The sequence below is a fragment of the Aulostomus chinensis genome, chromosome 4 (assembly GCF_037954235.1).
Source record: "Aulostomus chinensis isolate RoL2024-O1b breed Wild chromosome 4, RoL_Achi_v1.0, whole genome shotgun sequence".
NCBI classification, from domain to species: Eukaryota; Metazoa; Chordata; class Actinopteri; order Syngnathiformes; family Aulostomidae; genus Aulostomus; species Aulostomus chinensis.
The window spans coordinates 26,133,747-26,152,611 of NC_141323.1; the positions used below are offsets into that span (position 1 = coordinate 26,133,747).

General features: G+C 42.8%; 1 non-coding gene across 1 annotated transcript; it reads left to right on the plus strand.

The window, feature by feature from the left end:
- Nucleotides 1-5,038: 5,038 nt before the first annotated feature.
- On the plus strand, nt 5,039-5,111 carry trnar-acg (transfer RNA arginine (anticodon ACG)). The gene has a single exon. It is a non-coding gene; the product is annotated as a tRNA-Arg (tRNA).
- Nucleotides 5,112-18,865: the final 13,754 nt, after the last annotated feature.

An 18,865-nucleotide genomic window follows, 5' to 3' on the forward strand; every position in this document is an offset into this window, starting at 1 on the left:
TTTGTATAATGCTGGATGGTGGCCCTGGGGAACATTGTTGACAGCATTCACCACTGGAGCCTACTTTAATTGCCAGTCAGGACAGGTGTTGTTCAGAATGGAAGAGATGACAGCTTTGGCAGGACAAGTTGCTCCACATTCACTTTCAGCCAAGCCAGGAGTTGAACCTAGAATCTTCTGAGCTGAAGTCAGATGCGTTGTCCATTGCACCACCAGCCCTACAGAGTGGAGGGGTCTTATACAAAAAGAGTCTACACATTCAGATGTATGACAGAAAATTTAAATGATATGGCGGCATTTTCTGTTTTGGTGCTGTCTGATTTTCTAAATATAACATTTATTATATATTTATTTATTTATAAATATTTGTAGGACGAAAATAAGAAAGGCAACCTGCATCATCACAGCCATGAAGACCTCAACACGGTTGAAGAGAAAGTCTTGGGGTGGATTCTTGTGTTTTGCAGCATCCTTGATGTGTCTGCATAGAAACATTGGTGTTGTGGACCCACATCCACAGAGAGAGGAACTCAACCAAAAATGCAAGTGGAGAATGTTTCTGGAGGAGCTGGAAATTCCCTGGTCAAGCCACACATTGAGGGAAGGGAACGGATGCCCCGAGACCCAGACGCTTCAGCCTTGCTCAGACGGCTGCAGAGCTCACCCAGCACTCCATCCATGCCATCAGCAACACAGAGAGCATCCACACCAGCATCCTCCTCAGCAGCCCTGCCTCAACACCAACCAGAACAGCCACAGCCACAACCCACTCAGGCCACCAGATTCCAGAAGAAAGAGGAGTCAGGTCTGCCCAAGCAGTCAGGACAGCAGGACAAACGGATTGTGGTTCAACTGCAAACGCACACACACGTTTTTGCACCAAGAGACTTTTCCTCAGTTTTTGTTTTTTACTGGTTTTGAACCAGTAGTTGGTTTCTGTTGGTTTGATTTGCTTGACAGGTTGTTTGTTTGACCTTGCAAATCCATATTTTGGGTTCTGGCTTGTTCTGCTTTTCATGTTGTGTTTGTATTAAAGTTCTGTTGCTGAGAAAAAAGATTTGTCTTTTTCTTGAAGTAAATATATGAGGGTGGAAACTGACTGTCACACCCCGGACACGGGTATGGGTAGTGTGAGACCCAGACATTAAACCACTGATGGCAAAACACGACAGAGTTGCATAAGTTGTAACAATATTTATTTCCCCAGTTGTGATACACAAATATAATAAAGCAGCTATATACAGAAGGGACCAGAGGTCTGTAATAAAAATAATCAAAACTAAATAACGAGCTCAAAACAAAAGCATAATAACTCACGATACAAAGTAATTTAGCAAAATGCAAATCAAAATATTTAACGTCGATCAAACGCGTACATTCTATGTTTTAGCAGTATACTTTCAACAAGAATAAATCAAATATGCATATTCTATGTTTTAGCAGTATACTTTCAACAAGAATAAATCAATGCACATATCAACCATGGTTTACTCTTAACTTAATCAATAGAAAGAACATCATAACTTGGAAACAACAGAACTTTTGAGAAACAATATTCACCTCTGGACCTCAGCAATGAGGTCCCTAACCTAGCAGAGTTAACAGCAGACTGCCTTGTAAGCCCACTCTCATCCCTTATATACTCTCATGGCCCCTCCCACCAGACAGACCAAAGACCAGTTAAGGGGAGTTGTATTGTTTTCCCAAATTGTTCTGTGTACCTTAACATACAGCAAAGAAACACCATGTCCTTCAATGACCATATATATCTGCTACTTTGCAATAAACAAATGTCCAGTGTCCTTCATTGACCAAACCCATTCACATATCCATGTACTGTTCGAGTTCCCCTGTCTCCGGACAGGGAATGGTTCGCCCCAATGTGGGCGTAGCCTTCGACGCCTACTTAATGGCTCCAGCCCCACCCTGACTCTTTTAGGATCCAGTTCAGAGCCCTGGTGAGGGAGAAGGCCGTAACCTGTTTGATGCATGGCCTTGCCGAACAAATGTCCTTCAACGTTGCTGGCTGTCTCCGGGTTTGTCCATGCCATCCCACCAAACAACTGTGCACTCATTGAGGTGGGCCAGGGACAAACAGTGACAGTGGGGTCTAGGCTGTCACACTGACCCATAACACCATGGATGTTACAATAGTTAATAATATTAAAATGAAACAATAAATAAAACCAATCCATGTCAGAGATGTGTTCTAACACCCCTCAGTAATGGTCAGGAAACACAACAACCTTTTGTTTATTTCTATTATTTTCTTGAGGTTCATTTGATAATTTTTTAAACTGAAATCGAGGGTTTACTGACTAAAAAAGGTCCAGAGGCCCACAACAAAATATTCAAATCAATATTTCCATGGATAAGGAAGCCTAACAAGGAAACCAAGAGATGGGAAACAACTTGGATGATAGAAAATAGTTTTTAGTTTATTTTAAAGCTGATTGAAGACGTGGGTCAAAACCGACCTGTTAACATCAGAGATGGGAACAGAAAGCAAACACAAGAGGAAGGTTGAAGCTATGAAAAAGGAGTTTGATAAAAATCTTGAACTGACAGTAGAAATATCCTTTTGTATGTTTACCTTTGTTGACAGAAGTCACTTTAGCTTGGCAGTGAAAAGAATCTCTGCTAGCTTGACAAATAAGTGGCACAAACTGGGTTCAAGCTGGACTTTGGACACTGGTATCTGCAACAACTCCCATCAACTCCTAATTTGTGTGTACAAAAAAATCATTGAGAAATCAAGGTGAGATCAAAGAAAGAATTCTAAGATCCCCCAGGGACGATGAACAGGCTCTACTGGTGCTTAGGACTCTGTTGATCAGCTGCTGAGTTGCTACTTGATGTCAACATTGGTCTGTTTCATCCTGAGTAGTTTGATCATAGCAGAGTCGTTGCATCAATGATCTGAATGTGGACGGACAGATTGACCCTCCACAGCAGACGCATGTGACAGATCTCTTGATGAGACTCCTCAGTCTTCAATTTAGTCGTCGTGTGTCATGCAGTGTTGAGGAGGCCGGCTGGCTGTGGGTAAAGTGGGGCTCAGATTTTGTGGAGTCGGCTCTGGACTGAAGGGGGTCACTGATTTGTTCTCAGATGCTACAGCTCAGGTTAGCGAGGTGGTGGAGAAATGAGTGAGACCTCTGCCAGCTGGAGCCTCTTGGGTCCCGGGAGGCTTCACTCCTGGAGGTGGAAATGATGAGGAGTTTTAAAATCTGCTCCTCCCTCACGCTGACTTGTTTTCTTGGGTTCCCTCTTTTATTCATGTGTGATTTTAATCTCAGCTCTCTAAACCTGAATGGAGCCAGAACCCATTTTAAAAGAGCTGCTCTTTTTAAACTCCTGGAGATCTAGAGGATCCCTGCCATGTTTGTCCAGGACACCCACAGCACAACAGTCAGTGAATGGGGATGCAGGCAGGCTTTTAATGGAGGTCATTTGAAGTCCCAAGTCCAGTTGGAGCAGAGGGTGGAGTTTGATTCTCCAGGAGTTTTTTGTTGTTGTTTTTTCACCAGTTTCAATTGATTTGGAGGAAATCGTTCCAGGTGTTTGAAAGAAGGTGAGAGCAACTTTGGAAAATCGAAGCGAAGTAAAATCTGGTCAACTGGACGTAAGTTTTAAACTATGGTACGTAAACTTACGTCCAGTTGACCAGATTTTACTTCGCTTCGATCTACGATGACCTGGATGAATGAGAACCTACACAGAAAACTTTGGAAAATGTTCAACTGGTGTTTTTAAATGTCTTTGCACCAACAAATGGTGGACAGGACAGCTTTTGAAACATTTTAATGCCACTGTTCAACACTGAATCTGCTGGTTTCCTGTTTTTAGGAGCTGATGGGAGCTGCACAGAGAAGCTCTTTTAGACAGGAACCATTCAGAGCTCCATCCTGCTTCTTCCAGCAGGATCCACAGATCCACCAACACACCAGCTGTTTGATGTGTGGAGGCTTTTTACCAGGATTCCTAGACAGCACAGCTGGACTCACTCAACAGCTAACTTGTTAGCACCGATGAGACAGGAGCGCTTCTATGGTTTTACTCAGTGGTTCAATATTTTTAAAAGATGTCCCATTCAGCCTGTGGGTTTTAGTGATCACTCTTCAGTCTCCTGTTCCGTTTTATTAAAATATTCATTGAAAAGCTCCTGAGAGAGAGAGAGAGAGAGAGAGAGAAAGAGAGAGAGAGAGAGAGAGAGGATCAAACTGATCTCAAACTTGACTTCAAAATTCTCTGATTATAATAATTTGTACTCCTTGATAGATTCATCACTACAGGGTCATAGAGGGTCCATTACTATTGCAGTATATTAAAGAATATAAGAACGAGGTTTCCATCCATGGAAATATAATATTTCATGTATTGCAGTATATTTTCAAAGATATAACACTTTAATGTGAGACTTTAATGTCTGTCTTTGGTTTCTAAACTCTGACTCTCCTGTTATTGGTGCTGACTGAATTCTACCACCTGACAGACTGGGAAGGCTCATATTTGTGATGGATCCATCAACACATGAAGGTCTTGTTTCAGTGTTATAACATTAAGCTCATCTTGGTAAAACAATGAAGTTACCTGAACTAAATTCTTGAAAAAAATGACTGTCACTGACTTAAATAAATCAAATCTACTTCAAAGTTCCTTCTGTTGTCATAAGTCGGCCATTTTAAGTGTACTTGTAGTTCCAGAGCATTCCAAGTGGAGATGATATGAATCCATTTTGTTCGATGAACTCAGTTCCTCTGCTTTGATGTTGGTGGACTGAGTGGAGTTTGCCTGAACCTGCTTGAACCTGTTTGCTCCTGCTCAGTCCCTCACTCAAGCCTCACTCAGCCTCAGCAGCACCGCTCCACTGAGGATTGATTCAAGTTCCTAGCAACCAAATACAGAGGAGAGCTGAACCTTCTTGCTGTGAGGCCACAGTGCTGACCACTGCACCATTGTGTCCCCTGAAAATGCCACCACATTGTTTGGATTTTCTGTAAAACCAAGCACACATGAACATAGCAGCTTCTTCACAGGGCTGGTGGCGCAATGGATAACGCGTCTGACTACGGATCAGAAGATTCTAGGTTCAACTCCTGGCCAGCTCGCTTTAAACTTTATACTGAGAAGATGAAGTGAGAACCACTACTAAAAGTCACTGAAATCCTCCAAGGTTTCCTCCTTGTCTGCTGTAAACATGAACACATGCATGGATCCTGCTACCTCTCACATGTTAAGCTGGCACTTGACAGTGACAGCAGGAGAACAAGAAATCCCAGAGTGTCATCAACATTTCCTGTAAACTAAATGACAGAAGCTGTTGAATTTCTGTGTCAGAACAAGGAGAAAGGAGCCCCAATGAAAGAGTGGTGTGTGTGTGAGTGAGAGGACATTGTTCAGTCCACAGACCTGAGCATCGCTGCTCTGACTACCACGTTACCTCCTGGTTATCAGTGTGAAGTCAATGGTGAGGTAGTCAGTTGTTCCTTGTGTTTTATTCCAGAGGCCTGGTAGTTAAACGCTGAATTAAAGAATTTTAATTCTTAACTTGAATTTTCATGCTGTTTTGCTGGAAATGTTTGACAACTTCTTGCATGTTGGTGCCCCATCACACAAAAAAGTGCAGTTGTACTCTTTTCACCTCTGACCCACAAACATTCCACCAGTGAACGTCCAGAAATTGAAGCATAAACAGTTCAGCAACAACAAATTCTTCAAATCATCCTCTGAACCGAGAGCCACAGGCTCCTCCCAACATATGCAACACTGCCATTGAGCTCTGCTTCAGTGTAACGGTGGTCGAAGGGTCAACATTGAACCTGTTGTATGACTTGAAAATTGTATTAGAGATCTGTGAGCAGGGCTAAATATATGAAAGTGTTGTCATTAACAGGTTGTGAATTTCTGTAGGTCCAAACATATCCTGGAGTCCACCAATGCCAGTTGTGACCTTGTGGGCTCCGGCTCCAGCGCTGTCAGTGAAAAATGACTGACAATCCATTGTCTCCTGGTGAGTCCTGCTGTGTTGGTAGGATGCATCAAATCACTGTGGGAACAAGAGACAGTGACTGAACTGTAGCCCTTCCATCCATCCATCCATCCATCCATCCATCCATCCATCCATCCATTCATCCATTCATTCATCCATCCATCCATTCATTTTCTTCCACTTATCCTGTTAAGGGTTGTGGGGTGGGGGGACCTGTCTCCCCAGCTTTCAGCGTGAAGTGGGTTCACCCTGGAGGGGTCCCCAGTCCATTGCAGGGCCAACACATAAAGACAGACAACCATTCACACTCACAGTCACACCTAGAGTCAGTTTAGAGTATCAATCAGCCTCGTCCTCATTCTCATGTCTTTCCCACTGAAAAACTTTCACACCTGAAGTGTGAAGCATCGATAAAAGTTAATTTGACAGCACAACAGAAAATCCTAGTATATCACTGACATATTCTGTAAAAGAAATGATAGAAGACTGCTGAATTTTTAGAATGAGAAAAAATGTCCCCCAATGAAAGAGTGATGATTCTTTATTTTGATTTTGTTCTTCACTCCTACACAAGAGAGGGAAAGTGTCGGCTGGCTAGGAGCAACTGCCTGCTTCAGAATGGGAGGAGCCTCAGGACTTTCCAGTGAGAGCTGCAAACTTCCACCAGCGCCCACTGCCAGCACGTCTTCATGATGGAGCTGAGAAGAACACAACAACACAAGAGCACTGGAGAGGAGCACAACACTTCTTTGCTTCCTTGTCACTCTCATATCTGTCTGTACCATCTGGAGCTGGGGGGAGGAGCTTCACATGTTTTTTTTCTTGTTTTTTTTTCCAAAAGGGAATGACATGACTTCCTCTGTATATTAGTATATGAACTACTGAGAATGTTCATCCCCAGTTTTAAGTTAGAATTAAATGTTAAGTAGAAAAATCTTCCATCTTCAATCCTGTCACTCAGTGTTGTAAACTGTTTAAAACAAATTCTACTGTTCAACAGTTCAAGTGTTTCTAATGAAGCTGAATGTGCTCTCTTATACTTTCCTCAATTGTGTTTCTTTCATGTCTTGAGATCAAAGACAGAATTCTAGTTAATGTCAAAGCCCTGATGACATCATCAGGAATTCTCACTTTGATCTGGAGAATCATGCTTTAATCTGAATTTGATCTGACTGAAGTTTTAGTTTAGGCCACCTCATTTCTCCTGATGGACTGGTGACCTGTCCAGGGTGAACCCTGCCTCTTGCCCATTGTCACCTGGGATCGCGCCCCCCCCCCCCCCCCCCGTGACCTTGAAAGGATAAGAATAGAAAGAGGATGGAGGGATGGACTTAACACTGAAATCAGCTGATCTGATCCACATTCTAATTCTTCCTTTCCCTCTTTAGGAGTCAATGAGAATAGTAGTGTATATAATAATGTGTATACAACCTTGTAGTATCTTTCCAAAACTTTTAGTATTTCATCTTGTTTCTACTTGTAGTTTTAGTGTCTGGATCTTTTCTTTTTGTATCCTGCTGTCTGCTCTTTGCTTTTGGAGCTTCCTTCAACAACTTCCAAGCCTCCTGGGTACTGTAGGAAACATGGTCAGGTTCTTCTTACTTTTGCAGTCACGTCCTGCTCACATTGGTCTGTCTTCATTTTGACTCCTCCCACTGCCACAATGACCAGCCTTTATACACTTGGTGACTGGGGCCCTGGTTGCTGCAGGCCTCAACACCAGCCTGTGGTTGTGAGCAGGGCAGAACAGAACTGACAGTATCTCACATGCAGGACCTGGGTCAGTGCCTGGTGCCAGCTGGGGCACCGCTTTAACCTCGACGCCCTGGAAGATCTTCTCCAGGAAGTCGCCTTTTTGGTTCCATCAAGGCCTGTGAGGATGGTGAAGAGTGATCCACCACCAGGCAGCACAGTCAGCAGCAGCCATTTTGTTCCACTAGAATCAAGTATGATAGTGAAAGACTGGTGAGTACTTGCTAACTAACACTTCCTGTTTTTATTGCTATTCTTCCATGAATGTGCTCATGTTGGCTTGTCCCCAACCACAGTTTCAAAGCCATGATGACACCTTTCATTAACAATCAGACTTATTTTTTCTCTACTTGGACAAATAAGGTTTCAACTGACACGGCTGGCCAACGTCCTGGAGTTAATTCAGCCTGTAGAACCAGGTGCTGGTTCCTTCTTTTACTAGGCAGGAACAGGCAGCAGATCCAAGATCAGTAGGCGAAGATGTCTGCTTTGACTGGTAGGAGGAAAGAGAGCAGGAGAGCTGGTCAGAGACAAAGACAGATAATGAAGAAGGAGTGCTGTATTCTGCTAGCACATGCTAGTCACAGTCAGAGATAATGAGTCTCAGCAGGTAAAGATTCATCACTGATTTCAGAAGATAATTGGACGTTCACTGGAAGATTATGAATGTTTGTGGGTCAGAGGTGAAAAGAGTACAAGTGCACCTGTTGTGTGTGATGGGGCACCAACATGCAAGAAGTTTTATACATTTTGAGCGAAAAAGCGTGAATCTTCAAGTAAAGAATTAAAATTATTTCAGTAACAATGAGGTCTCTGTAATAAAACAAAAGGGACAATGACTACCTCACCATTTCCACCCCTCTTTAACAGATTCACATTTCAAAACAACCAAGTTTATTTATTCCCTTCTTTTAGTAGAGGATGGTTTTGATCCATCAACCTCTGGGTTCTGGGCCCAGCACGCTTCCTCTGTAAATCCATATTTTGGATTCTGGCCTTTTCTGCTTTTCATTTTGTGTTTGTATTAAAGTTCTATTGCTGAAAAAAGTTTTTTTTGCCTTTTTAAACACACACACACACTTCCAGTGACTAATCCATATTTTCATCACTTAAACCACCACTGGAGTATTGAAAGAGATTCCACATGATGGTCAACCAGAGAAGCTTCACCTGGTGACGCTCATCCAACCATGCATGAAGGTCAAGCTGCATTATCGGCTGTGCTCATTAGCAGGGGAATTAGCTGAAATGGTCAGTAACAGTAACAGGGTGACACTTTATCACAGCAGTGGACAAACATCAGCATTCATCACACAGCAGCTCCTCTGATCAACAGAACAAGCTGAAGTATTCTGGAGAATGAGGGCATGGATCCCTCTACCTCTCACATAAGCTAGCACTCTACCATTGGAGCTAATTCCCCTGCTAATGAGCACTGCAAATAATGCAGCTTGACCTTCAGATTTGAGGGAAGAAAACCTTGAAACATTCATTCATCTTCTTCCACTTATTCCTGTTCAGGGTCTCGGGGGGCTGGAGCCTATCCCAGTGTCTACGGGCAAAAGGCAGCGTTCACCCTGGACCAGTCACCAGTCCATCACAGGGACAACATACAGGGACAAACAACCATTCACACTCACATTCATACCTACAGTCAATTTAGAGAATCCAATCAGCCTTTTCCCCAAATTGCACGTCTTTAAACTGTGGGAGGAAGCCGGAGTACCAGAGAGAACCCACACAGGCACGGGGAGAACTTGCAGACTCTACACAAGAAGATACTGCGCCCGAGCCGGTACTCGAACCCAGAACTTTCTTGCTGTGAGGCCACAGTGCTAACCACTGCACCACCCTGCAGCCCCCTTGAAACATGATGATGTTATTATTTATGTCTTTAATGCACCCAAACCTTTATTTTTCTGGGGTTTTGAGTGGTTCTGGGTCATGAATCAAAATTTTTATTGGACAAAAATTTCATGCAGGGTCACTGGGGCCACACGTTTCATGTTCTCAACAGATTGAAACTGTAGAGTGTGTGACATGTGGTGTGTTTGTCAAGTTCATCAAGGACAGTAAACATGAGCAGGTCTAGATTCACCTCCATCTTTGGAGGTTGTTGAATTTCCTCCTGAGGACCGTCAGGCTGTTTCCTTACTTTGCTGTGACACAACAGCAGACAGCAACAAGGACTGCTGTAGTGCACTTGGTAAAATCACCATCTGTAGACTGGACCAATATGCTGATGTGATCCTTTGATTAGTTTCGGATCAGTCAGAGATCAAAGACTGAAGCAGGAGATCAATGCTCAGCATTCAGAGATCAAAGACTCCTGGAGCGTTGCCCTCTCTTGTCTTTGGGCCTGGATGTTCATGAATGTTTTACACATTTCTTTTTAAGAAAAAACTTGCATGACATTTCAAGGAGTTTTTCCTGCCAATACAGGACAACACCCACTCACAAACCAGTGCTGGACAAGTTCCTTCAAAGCTGTAATGCCTTATTTCTTACTTGTTACTGTCATTTTAAAATAATTGGTTCCATTACGATTGTGTCTGCCAGCGCTTGGTGACTGTACAGGAGGTCTGGGGACCGCAGGGCCACAACAAGCCCATTTCCTCAACTCTCCATTTAGTACAGAGGTCCCCAAGTATGGACCAGTGAGGATAAATGTGATCGTGGAGAAGTCTGTTTGTTCTTCAACTGGTCCAACTTGATGGTGAGATCTGTGACGCCATCTTGTGATAGTGGATTCATTCATCTGCTATTTCAACACATTCAAGTTCATTATCCCTACATGTCAAAATACATTTGGTGTGGAGTTTTACTTTCTGGCCTCAATCATAATGTGTGCATTTATTCTTCATGAACATTTCTCAGCTTTGTAAGTTTATGATATTTTGTCTTCCTCTGTTTTCTATTCCATTGTTGTTGATGATTCTATTGCAGGTTTGAGTTCCCTGTTGACTGAAGCAGAAACAGGAACAAAAAGCTGGAGGTGGTCAGAGCTCCAAGTTGGGACGCTGATATTAAAGTAGGAGATGAACACATCCAGGTTAGCCATCACTCTCAGAACCTGCTACTTTACCTCTTCAGAATGTAGCAGCATAGCATAGCTTCATCTCACCAGTTAGTGGCCCACTTTGATGTCTGGGATATGAGGTTAAAGGTTCTTTACAGCTCTGAATGAAGGGTTTATAAAGTGTTAACAATTCCATGAATAACACAAGCATTCAGTAATCCTTGATAAAAGGAGACTCACCATCAAGTTGGACAAGTCGAAGAACAAAAGGACTTCTCCACGATCACATTTATCCTCACTGGTCCATACTTGGGGACCTCTGTACTCAATGGAGAGTTGAGGAAATGGGCTTGTTGTGGCCCTGCGGTCCACAGACCTCCTGTACAGTCACCAAGCGCTGGCAGACACTATCGTGATGGAACCAATTATTTTAAAATGACAGTAACAAGTAAGAAATAAGGCATGACAGCTTTGAAGGAACTTGTCCAGCACTGGTTTGTGAGTGGGTGTTGTCCTGTATTGGCAGGAAAAACTCCTTGAAATGTTTTTTCTTCAAAAGAAATGTGTCCTTCTCATGTTGAGCTGTGGACATCAGCTGACTGCTTTTCTTGCCACTGCCTTGCTGGCAGGAAAAGCCTGAGCAGAAATGAAGAGTGAGTTCAAGGCAGTAGATTTCACTCCATAGTTTAGGCCTTCATCCAGCAAGGAACCATAAATGATGATGTCAGCACTCCTCCAGCACTGCGATGCAGCTTAGAGAGGTCGGAGAATCACATGACTTCTCTCACTGGTTATTGATGTTTATCTGTGTCTATATATAATTTATGTCATGTATATATTTGTATATTAATATGTTATTCATGTTACATAAAACATGTTAAACACGGAACGGCGTGGACACAACAAATGAGCTGGTTCAGAGACACGAGGCAAAAAAAGCTGGATGAACTCTTCTTCATTCCAAAAATGACTTCACCCTTGAACACTGACGTCAGGTCATTTTATAGGGTCCTCCATTTTTTCATTTATGTGACGTTGCATATTGGGAAATAATTATAAAAAAATTATATATTTTGATGAAAACTATATTTGATCAGGAAAACTACATCGGGTCAAATAAATGCATCGTTAGTGACGGTGTTACTAATTTTAACTTTAGTGCTCTGGTGCTGATTGCCTCATTAAGATCTTCATGAAGAAATAAACTGAGATTTGTAAAAATGTTGTTTTTTTTTTTACAGAGTTGGCAGTTTGAGCATTGAATCTTTCTTTGTGTTGAGAACAAACCCTCAAAGCCTTCATGTTTCAGTTTGCTTCACAGCTAACAGACAAACACCTCTTAGCCTGGTTCTGGTAGTCCAGGTTTAAACACCAACACAAGGATTTTATGCTGATTTCTTCACATGCAGCTGAAATCTAGACTTCGAGTGTTCATGTGAGGTTACAGCTTCACGCCTATTTAGTTTTCAACAAATATTAAGTCACTTTAATGCATTGAGCTCACTAACGAACTTTAGTCTCAGTAGCTGAATCTGTTAGGGGGAAGGCAGTGTGGACCGGCAGGAGCCTCCTACAAAATGCAATGGAGAGAAGAAGAAATCCTGAGGAGTCGCTATGAGATTGAAGCGTTAAAGACGTGGCTCCTTTGGTGGTGATAGGATTTGAGCTATTGACTCTATTTTTAGTTTATTTCAATGTTATTGCAAACATCAGCTGCTCACTTATCAGCTAGCAAGTAAACAACAGTATTGTTCAGTGTGCTAGCTGAAGTAGACCGAGCGGTCAGTTGAGTCTTTATTTCCATGTGTGCTCATGGTAGCAGGGGTTTAGATTTCTAAATGTAACCCTTTTACCACCGGCTCCAATATTAAAACCCACCTTAGGCTTACAGGGAACACTAACTCATTTCAAATATCTTGTATGGTAAAAGTCCCATCTGGAATAATTAATATCAATCTCGGGCAATGTATGATTCTCACTCTTAAATATTCAAATGGAGGCTATGGGGAGTACACTTGACCTTTAAACTCTGCTGAAAAGCTTCAGTAACACACAAATTCAATGAAACACAAGATTTCAGTTTAGAAAATGTATTAAAAGCTTGCAGAAAAACACATTCAACAAACAAGACTATAGAAAATAAAAAGAACCCCGGGGTATATTGTTTGTCTTTTTTTCTACTGTCTAATTTTATTTCGAGTGCACTCATGTTTACTTTCGTTGGCCCGCTTTAGTTGGAGCTCATGATGGAAACCTTTACCAGATCCCCCCGTGTGTCGGTGAAGTCAACAATACCGGACCGCAGCCGATGAATCCCTCACTCGTTATGGCAGCAACCGTCCCGCTCGCAGCAGCCCGCAGCAACAGACCTCCGTGACTCGGCAGCAGCGGCACATCCTCCGTTAACGACTCTCTCCCGAGGCGACTATCCGAAGCTCCTGTCCCGTCCGTGCAGCGGCGTCTCCATTCAGCGTGGACAGCGTTAGCCTAGCTCCCGCTAGCTTCTGTAACTGGACTTGCCTGGTGCTCAAAACAATCGGTGGCGGAGAATCCGACTCACGCACTCCGATCACGTCGGTCAATTACAGTTCACAGTCCGTTACCGATAAAAACTCCTCTCCGACAACACACAGTCTCCAAACTCCGATAACGTTACGCCATTCACACGATGCTCCTTCCTCGCGCTCGTTTCTCCCGGAAGTTTAAACACTAAAGGTCATGAACTCACGCACGTAACCTAACGTAATAGAATTACTTTAACATTTTTGAAAGACATTCACACCCCATGAAATGATGTTTTTTGAAAGTTACTAATTTTAAACAAATTTTATTTACATTTTAATATCTTCTTCATAACAAATACTTATTTATGTAAATTTTAGCTTAACCATGAACTGGCATTTTATTCTTAATTTATTCCTGTGAAAATCATGAAATAAATACCACTGATTTATCAGAGTATTACATCAACCTAGGATTAAATTAAAGCTGCAGTCAGCGTTGTTTGGGCCTGAGCCTCCTTCCGCCCACCGGGGCCGAGTAGCAGGGGTCGTCCTGAATCCAGTGATGAATTTTATGAAAGCGGTGGGACTTGTACACTGCAAGCAACTGCTGTAAATTTACTACAAGATTTCAATAGTATCACCGTTTATAAAAATACAGTACTTTGCCGTTAATTCTAATAGGAATCTGTTAAATTACACCCCATGACTGTTTAACAGAACTATGCTGTAATGCTGAAATACAGTACTTCACTGTAAATAAATCCAGAGTATCATGCAGTATCTTTGCCTTATGGACGCAAGGAGAATCTCCTGATCTGCACGTGAGGCCAGAGCCTTGGTTATCATCCATCTCAATCTCAGTCATTTGGTGAGTAGCGATTGCATTTATTGTAGACACTGGCGCAAAGTCTGTAGGCCAGTGGAGGCTAAGTGAAGTTTCCAGTTTGTGTGGCGACACACACGAGTGGGGGGAGCACTTATTAAAATATAATAGTGACCAAAGCCGGACAACGGCACCTTGGGAATTTTGCCCAAGGAAATAGTTAACGTACCGACCAAAAGGCACTCACAGGTTCATTTACTAATTGGCAGGAGACGTGGTTCCATGACAAAAATATTTTATTGTAAACAGGCCAGCAGATTAAAAAGAGAACAAGAATAAATCTAAACAAGTCTGGAGCTTACCAGTGGGGGTGAGGGATCCCAAGGCAGAAGACACCCTGATCAATTGGGACATCACATTTAAAACCACACATGATTAAAGCAAAACAGGGGTGCACAGCACACAAGAGGAAAAGCGACGCCAGGACCGTGAGCCTCCAGTACCTGAAACGAAATGACAAGAATTATAATTTAACACCAAAACTAAAAAAAAACAAACACAAAAACCAGAACCAAACCACAATTTAAAAATTAATTCGAGAAACAAGATTTAATTATTAAACACAAATTAGCAAGGAAAAATAATACAACCCAAAATAACCAGAAACGAGTTCATTTCTCCATTGCTAGACCAGGGAGCTAACAGATAGCCGTCCAGCAGCTTGCTACACCCTGAAGCCCAAGCGGAGGAATGGGAAACAATGCAGATCCAAACCTTCAGAGCACCATGAAGTACAGTTCAGTGGCGCCACACGGTGGACATCAGGATCTGGCAGACCCTGGTTAAACAAGGTGAATTACTGAAACAACCTCCAGTTCACCACACAACGGATTCCAATTCGTTAACACAGAAGCAGAGCACTCCAGTGAACACAGTAAACAAACAAACAAGCAAAACATGTGTAGATGGCCAGTAGGTCGCAGAACAGGCTAGTAGCAGAGCAGGCTAATAGAGCAGGAGCCTGTAACAAAGCAGGACAGTCTGTAGCCAAACAGTAGCCAGAGCAAAGCAGGGTAGTCTGTAGCAAAACAGCAGCCAGAGCAAAGCAGGGTAGTCTGTAGCAAAACAGCAGCCACAGCAAAGCAGGGTAGTCTGTAACAAACAGCAGCCAGAGCAAAGCAGGAGCATCTAGCAAAGCAGGATAGTCTGGCAAGACAGCGCCCGGTAGCAAAGCAGCAGCTAGTTGTTCCTCAGTGTCACGGCTCACCAGCTGTGCCAATCAGGTGTAGATCGCACGCATGCAGAGCAAAGGGTTTCACTGATAGTAAGCTGTGGCAAACAGCCTCTGCACGTCAGATGGGGGGGGGGGGGTTCCCCACTAGCGGCGATTAAGGGACCGTGTCCCAAAAGCCGGACGCCTACAATTAAACACGTGAATATGAAAAACGTGCATGATCAGCATGCAACACGAGCTACAGGGAGCTACTACTACATACCAGCAAAGACAGTGGCGAGAAGGCAGACGTGAGGCGATCAGAGGCGGAAGCGAGGTGACCAGGAAGTGGGAGGACCGCGGACCCCAAGAGCAAGAGATTGACCAGGTAGATGCTGCCCCTATTTATAGAGCAGCGCCTCACACTGGTTGGCTAATGATGGTACAAGCCAAGTCAGGCATCACCAACCAGTCTCACTGCTAGGATGGGACCTCTCATCCTGCCACATTTGCATTGATAATTACACTCGGTGCACATCATGCTAGCCAGATTTAGCAGCTAGCCAAAATGTTGAAAATGCTTGCAAATTAATCCAAAAAACACAGAGAGTTGACTTTACTTTTTACATCTCGAGCCTCCACAAATTAATGTGTGCGACATCTGTATTTTGCCTGTGAATTCATGAAGCTTTCTGATAGTCTGAACCATTTTACAGTACACACAATATACGTGTCACACAACAGTTAAGTCGGTTCATATTAAGATGAGTGCACACTGACTGTGTTTACATGCAATTACGTTCCTCCATCTTGTGCTAGGCTACTGCTCTGGCATGAGTCTGTCTGATGGCATGATTACAGTGTACTTAAGGCCATAGATCAGGAGCTGTGGTTGTATTTGTTTAAAAAAGAGTGGTTTTAGCATCGTTCAAGTGCCTGCTCATTTGTGTTGATTTTTCTTTGTCTCTGATATTGCCTACAGATGCAGGAGCCTATTTTCCAGCTGCCCTGATCCTAGTAAGTACTTGCCTGTCCATCACATTTCACAGTTAATCAGTTATTTTTTCAGACCTCAAACATTGAAATAGACAACTATGTTATCTGGTCAAAGAAGCTGTTTTTTTCTTCTTCTTCTTCTCTTCTCTTTTCTCCCTGTTTTTTTGGATCTCCAACACTATATCTACATGTATATATTTGATGGCTTATAATGTCTCATTCATCTGAGTGAGTTCCAACACTCCTTTTTTAGGCGCTTCATTGGAATAAATCCTGAGAGTGTCTGCCTGTTTTCCCTGTGCTGGTTCTCTCCAGGTACTCCAGCTTCCTTCCACAGTCCAAAGACATGCAAATGGAAATGCAACTCTAAATTGACCGTAGGTATGGCTGTGAGTGTGAATGGTTGTCTGTCAATATTTGTTGGCTGCGGTGGACTGCGATGGACCACTGACCTGTCCAAGGTAATGTCCCCTCTGGGATAGGCTCCAGCCCCACCCTGTGACACTTAACAGGATAAGCGGAAAAATGGATGGATGGATGGATGGATGGACGGATGGATGGATGGATGGATGGATAGATGGGTGGGTGATCACTCACAGGACTGTGAGTCTCTCACTCTGACCGCTTCATGCTATGGGACTTACACTGACGTAACCTGATTAGCTCAGTCAGTCGAGCATGAGACTCTTAGTCTCAGGGTTGTTGGTTCAAGCCCCATGTTGGGTGTTGATCTTAAACACCACTGCTTGTCCTCTCAGTTTTGAAAGCTTTGTTTGTAAATTGTCAGAAAAATCAGTGAATAAACAATACAAACTTAGGCTTTGTCAGAAATTCCATGCTTCCAAACTAACCAATATGAAAAAAACAAAAGGTGAGACTTTTTCATGCATTCGAAAAATTTGTATGCGCTTCATTGTATCCGCTTTCTATACTTCCATGCATCCCAGCTTATTTCTGTTAAGGGTTGCAGGGGGAGGCTGGAGCCTTTCCCAGTGGCTTTCAGGTGAGAGGCAGGTTTCACCCTGGACAGGTAGCCAGTCCATTGCAGACAGAATACCCACGCAGGCACGGAGAGAACATGCACACACCACACAGAAAGAACCTGTGCTCGAGCCAGGACTTGAACTTGCTTTGAGGCGACACTGTTAACAACGGTACCACCGTGCCACCCATTGACTGTAACACATTGTAAACAATATACACTCTTGTTATCATACAACACGTAGCCCTGTACAAAAATCAAATAAATTACATCGCATAAAAAGCATAAAGAGATGTGTTAAAAAGTTCAAAAATAAATAGAGTTCATGATCTTTAAAATTGGTTATAATGTGAGCAGGTTAAAAGCATAAATATAATATGTAACATTTAAAAAGTAAAACTATTTACAGTTCAAAAATAAATTCATATAAAGGTCTTTAAGTTCTCTGAGTCTGGAAAAGATCAGTGATCTGAGAATAAGGAGAGGGGAAGACGCCGTGTTTATATGTAACCTCAATTGTTACCTGTCAATCATTTCATTCCTGTCTTATCTTTGGGTGTATTAAGACCGCAAAAGCCAATGAGAGGAAAGTTACTGTGTAAGGGGTGGGACTAGTGGCGCAGGTTTGTGAGGTGAGTAGTTAGCGCGCATGGGGAGAGAAACAGAGGCAATGATCAGAGAGTTAAGAGGGGAGGCATCGTTTGTGTGGAGAGCATTTAAGTTTATTTTGGAGGTCGACGACTGGTGGTCCTGATGTAAACTTCTGTGTGACCTTCGAGAGGTGAATATTTATGCCTGTATTTGCGCTTTATCTAACTGTTATAGTGAAAAGAGACTGGATGTGTACATGGTTAGCGACGTGCTAGCTAGGGATAGCATTCCGTGCTAATGTGCCAGCAGATCGTAGCTTTAGCGTTGTAATATTTTTGGAGCGAAAGTAAAGGTAATGCGAATTCGACACGAGATAATGTTTGATAATTGTGGCTAAATTAAGATAATATGCTTGAAGGAGACGGACATTGGAGAGAGAGAGACGGGTTTCCATCCGATGGCTCTGCTGTTCTGCTGTGCCTTGTCCTGCTGTGTTTTCTTCTTCATGACTTTCGCTGTCCCGCCATTGCGTGTGAGTGTTTGGATTGTGACTTCCACCGCCATTGCCATTACCATTCAGACTCTCATCCTCCATTCCCGTTCTCCCCCTTCCAATAAAACCCTGGATTTGTGAGGACTAACATACACATGCACTTGCTTTTATTGTGTGCTCAGCTGCGAGTGAAGCGGCCATTACAGTTGTGAAGCCCCGACCGCACACGAGCTTCAATAAACAGGCCTGAAACAGGTAAAAATTAAATTTAAGGTGTTTCATATGAATGTGTGTGTGCCCACAGGTAAAATATTGAGTTTTAGTTGTTGTAAATTAAAGAATACCGGTTTAGAAGGTAACTTAAGGATTCTGAAAGGGATTAAATATGATGTATATTTTAAAAAAACAAAAGGGTTATCTTTTGTAGAGGAAACTTTTTTTCCTTACAATTGAGGTGTAAAGGATGACTTGAGGGTATTTTATGTGAAACTATCCAACTA